Raw genomic sequence first — 5,683 nt, 5'->3', positions numbered from 1 at the left:
ACTAAGAAAATAAATAAATAAATAAAAATAAAACATTTAGAAAACACATTGTAATTAGAGGTAAAATATGATGGCCAATTAAGAAAATGTTTTCTGAAAAAATATTTGCAATACACATAATAAAGTGTTGCTAGCATTGATACATAAGAAATCTTCTAAAACAATGAGAAAAATGCAAATTGACTAATAAAAAGGTAAATGAAGATTAGTACTGCTAATTAAATTAAAGTGACATGAAAATGGTCCATGTGAAAAAGGACAAATGTTCAATCTTATTAGCATCAGATATTCAAATTAAAACAATTCTGAGATCCTGTTTTTGCCTGTTAACGGAGAAAAAAACTAAAATAATAATCTTTAGTATTGGCAAAATATTTGAAACATACAATTGGTTTTTTAAAAAAATATTTTTAATTTTCACAGGTACATAGTAGGTATATATTTTTAAGAGGTACATGGGATATTTTGATACAGGCATGCAATGTGTAATAATCACACCACAGAAAATGGGCATCCATCCCCTCAAGCATTTATCCTTTGGGTTACAAACAATCCAGTTATACTCTTGTAGGTATTTTAAAATGTACAATTAAATTATTTTCACTATAGTCACACTGTTGTCCTATCAAATACTAGGTCTTATTCAATCTTTCTATTTTTTTTTCGTATTTGTTAACCATCTCCACCTCTCCCCAGCTCCCTATTACCCTTCCTAGCCTCTGTTAACCATCTTTCTATTCTCCATGTCCATGGGTTCAATTGTTTTAATCTGCAGATTCCACAAATAAGTGAGAACATGCCATGTTTGTCTTTTTGTGCCTAACTTATTTTACTTAACATAGTGACCTCTAGTTCCACCCATGTTGTTGCAAATGACAGGGCTTCAGTCTGTTTTATGGCTGAATAGTACTCCATAGTGTGTAAATATCATATTTTCTTTATCTATTTGTCTGTTGATGGACACTTGGGTTGCTTCCAAATCTTGGCTACTGTGAACAACGCTGTGACAAACATGGTAGTGCAGATGTCTCTTTGATATACTGATTTCCTATCCTTTGGGTATACACCTAGCATATATACTAGGGATTGGGATTGCTGGATCATATGGTAGCTCTACTTTTAATTTTTTTGAGGAACCTCCAAACTGTCCTCCATAGTGGTTGTACTAATTTACATTCCCACCAACAGCGTATGAAGGTTCCCTTTTTCTCCACATCCTTGCCAGCATTTGTTATTGCCTGTCTTTTGGATAAAAGCCATTTTAACTGGGATGAGATGATATTTCATTGTAGTTTAGATTTGCATTTCTATAATATCAATTATGTTGAGCATCTTTTCATATGCCTATTTGTCATTTGTATGTCTTCTTTTGAGAAAAGTCTATTCAATCTTTTGCTTTTTTTATTTTTTTGAGACGGAGTCTCACTGTGTTGCCCAGGCTGGAGTGCAGTTGTGCGATCTCGGCTCACTGCAAGCTCCGCCTCCCGGGTTCATGCCATTCTCCTGCCTCAGCCTCCCAAGTACCTGGGACTACAGGCGCCCACTCCATGCCCGGCTAAATTTTTTTTTGTATTTTTAGTAGAGACGGGGTTTCACCATGTTAACCAGGATGGTCTCGATCTCCTGACCTCATGATCCGCCCGTCTCGGCCTCCCAAAGTGCTGGGATTGGAGGCGTGAGCCACTGCACCCAGCCTCTGTTGCCAATTTTTTAAATATCAGATTATTAGATTTTTTTTTTTTCGTAGAGAGTTGCTTGAACTCCTGTTATTAATTCCTTGTCAGATGCGTAGTTTGCAAATGTTTTCTCCCATTCTGTGGGTTGTCTCTTTACTTTGTGAATTTTTTCCTTTTCTGTTCAGAGGACTTCTTAACTTGATGTGATCCCATTTGTCCATTTTTGCTTTTGTTGACTGTGCTTATCAGGTATTACTTAAGAAATTTTGCTCGGACCAATGTTCTGGAGAGTTTCTCCAATGTTTTCTTGTAGTAGTTTCATAATTTGAGGTCTTAGATTTAAGTTGTTAATCCACTTTGATTTGATTTTTGTATATATAGATAGATAGGGGTCTAGTTTCATTCTTCCGCAAATGGATATGCAGTTTTCCCAACAGCATTTATTGAAGAGACTGTATTTTTTCCACAGTATGTTCTTGCCACCTTTGTCAAAAATGAGTTAATTGTAGGTATGTAGATTTATTTCTGGGTTCTCAATTCTGTTCCATTGGTCTCTGTGTCTGTTTTTAGGCCAGTACCATGCTGCTTTGGTTTACTATAGCTCTGTAGTATAATTTGAAGTCAGGTAATGTCATTCCTCCACTTTTGTTCTTTTTGCTCAGGACAGCTTTAGCTATTCTGGGTCTTTTGTGGTTCCATATAGATTTCAGGATTGTTTTTTCTATTTCTGCGAAGAATGTCATTGGTATTTTGATAGGGATTGCATTGAATTTATAGATTGTGTTGGGTAGTATGGACATTTTAACAATATTGATTCTTCCAATACAAGAACATGAAATATCTTTCCATTTCCATGTTTTTTTTTTTTTTTTTTTTCCTTTTCAACTTCTGTCATCACTGTTCTATGGTTTTCATTGTAGAGAGCTTTCACTTCTTTAGTTGATTTCTAGGTATTTAATTTTATTTGTGGTTATTGTAAATGGGATTAGTTTTTGATTTCTTTTTCATATTGTTCACTGTTGGTATATAGAAATGTTACTGATTTTTGTATGTTGATTTTGTATCCTGCAACTTTACTGAATTGATCAGTTCTAATAGTTTATTTTTGGAGTCTTGAGGTTTTAACAAATATAAGATCATATCCTTTGCAAAGAAAGATAATTTGAATTTTTCCTTTCCAATTTGGATGCCCTTTATATCTTTCTCTTGTCTGATTGCTCCAGCTAGAACTTCCAGTACTCTGCTGAATAACAATGGTGGAAGTGGAAATCCTTGTAGTGTTCCAGATCTTATAGAAAAAGCTATGAGTTTTTCCTCATTCACGATAATACTGGTTGTGGGTCTATGGAATATGGCTTTTATTATGTTGAGGTATGGTTCTTATATCCCCAGTTTTTTGAAGGTTTTTATTGTGAAGGGATGGTGAATTTTATCAAATGCTTTTACAGCATCAATTAAAATGGTTATATGGTTTCTGTCCTTCATTCTGTTGATATGATGTATCATATTGATTGATTTGCATAGGTTGAACCATCTTTGCATCCCAGGGATAAATCCCACTTGGTCATGATGAATAATCTTTTTCATGTGTCATTGAATTTTGTTTGCTGGTATTTTGTTGAGGATTTTTCCATTGATATTCATTAGAGATACTGGCTGGCAGTTATTCTGTTTTTGATGTGTCTTTGTCTGGTTTTGTTATCAGGGTAACACCAGCTCCATATAATGAATTTGAAAGTATTTGCTTCTCCTCTATTTTTCAGAAAAGTTTGAGTAGGATTGGTATTAGTTCTTTTTTAAATGTTTAGTAAAATTCAGCAGTGACGCCATCAGGTCCAAGACTTTCCTTTGCTGGGAACTTTTTATCACAACTTCCATCTTGTTACTTGTTATTGGTACATTAAAGTTTTGGATTTCTTCATGGTTCAAACTTGTTAGATTGGAGTTGTCTAGAAATTTGTCTGTTTTTTTCTAGGTTTTCCAATTTATTGACATATAGTTGCTCCTAGTAGCCACTAATGATGCTTTAAATTTCTGTGGTATCACTCGTAATGTCTGCTTTTTCATCGCTGATTTTATTCATTTGGGTCTTCTCTTTTTTTCTTAGTTATTCTGGGAAAAGTTTGTCAATTTTGTTTATCTTTTCAAAAAACCATCTTTTTGTTTCATTGATTTTTTTGTATTATATTCATCATTTCTAATTTATTTACTTCTGCTCTGATCTTTATGATTTCTTTTTATCTACTAATTTTGGGTTCAGTTTTCTCTTGCTTTTCTATTTCTTTAAGATGCATAATTAGGTTATTTATTTGAAATTCTTCTTCTTTATTTGATATAGGCACTTATAGCTATCAACTTCCCTCTTAGTACTATATCCCATAGTTTTGTATGTTTTGTTTCCATTATCATTTGTTTCAAAAAGTTTTTCAATTTTCTTCTTAATTTCTTCATTGACTGCCAGGTCATCCTGGAGCATATTCTTTAATTTCCATGTATTTCTATGGCTTCTGAAATTCCTCTCGTTGATTTCTAGTTTTATTATATTGTGGTCACAGAAGATGCTTGATATTATTTCAGTTTTTAAGAATGTTTTAAGACTTGTTTCGTGACCTAACATATGGTCTATACTTGAGAATGATACATGTGCTGAGTAGAAGAATGTATATTCTGCAGCCATTGCATGAAATGTTCTGTAAATATCTATTAAGTCTATTAGTTCTATACAGCAGATTAAGTCCACTTTTTGTTGTTGTTGTTGTTGTTTTTGATTTTCTGCCTGGAAGTCCTGTCCAATGCTGAAAGTGGGATGTTGAAATCTCCAGCTATTATTGTATTGAGGTCTCTGTCTCTCTAGCTCTAATAATATTTGCTTTATGCAATCTAGGTGCTCCAATGTTGGTTGTATATATATTTGCAATAATTAGATCCTGTTGCTGGATTGACCCCTTTATCATTATGTAATAACCTCCTTTGGTTCTTCTTACAATTTTTGTCTTGAAACCTCTTTTGTCTGATATAAGTATAGCTGCTTCTGCTCTTTTTATGGTTTCCGTTGGCATAGAATATCTTTTTCCATCCCTTTATTTTCAGTCCATGTGTATCTTTATAGGTGAAGTGTGTTTCTTGTAGGGAACGGAGCATTGAGTCCTGTTTTTTTCACCTGTTCAGCCACTCTGTCTTTTGATCGGACAGTTTAGTTCATTTACATTGAATGTATATGCTAGGGACTTTTGCACTTTTTATTTGTGATAGTTTTGTGGTCTTCTCTTCCTTCTTTCCTTCCTTCCTGTCTTTCTTTTAGTGAAGGCGATTTTTTAATGGTGGTATGATTTGCTTTCTTGTTTTTTATTTTTTGTGTATCTATTGTGTATTTTTTTATTTGAGATCACCATGAGTCTTGCAAATACTATCTTATAACCCGTTATTTTAAATTGATGACAACTTAACATTGATTGCATAAACATATGAATAAACATGCAAAAAAAACCCAATACGAACTCTACACTTTAATTTCATCCCCCTACCTTTCTAACTTTTTGTTATTTCTCTATTTCTTATTGTACTTTATCTTGAAAAGTTGTAGTTATTATTTTTGATTGGTTCATTATTTAGTCTTTCTACTTAAGAGTAGTTTATACACCATAATTACGGTATTATAATATTCTGTGTTTCTCTGTGTGCTTCCTATTAGCAGTAAGTTTTGTACCTTCAGATGATTTTTTTTCTTTTTTAACTTTTAAGTTCAGGGGTACATGTGCAGGTTTGCTATATAGGTAAACTTGTGTCATGGGGGTTTGTTGTGCAGATTATTTTGCCACCAGGGATTAAGCCTAGTATCCATTAGAAAATTTTTCTGATCTTCTCCCTCCTCCCACCTTCCTCCCTCTAATAGACCCCAGTGTCTGTTGTCCCCTTCTATGGGTCCATGTGTAGTCATAATTTAGCTCCCACTTATAAGTGGAATATGCAGTACTTGGTTTTCTGTTCCTGTGTTAGTTTGCTAAGGA

The sequence above is a fragment of the Macaca mulatta genome, chromosome 13 (assembly GCF_049350105.2).
Source record: "Macaca mulatta isolate MMU2019108-1 chromosome 13, T2T-MMU8v2.0, whole genome shotgun sequence".
Lineage (NCBI taxonomy): Eukaryota > Metazoa > Chordata > Mammalia > Primates > Cercopithecidae > Macaca > Macaca mulatta.
Note: the sequence above shows the minus strand (reverse complement) of the source record.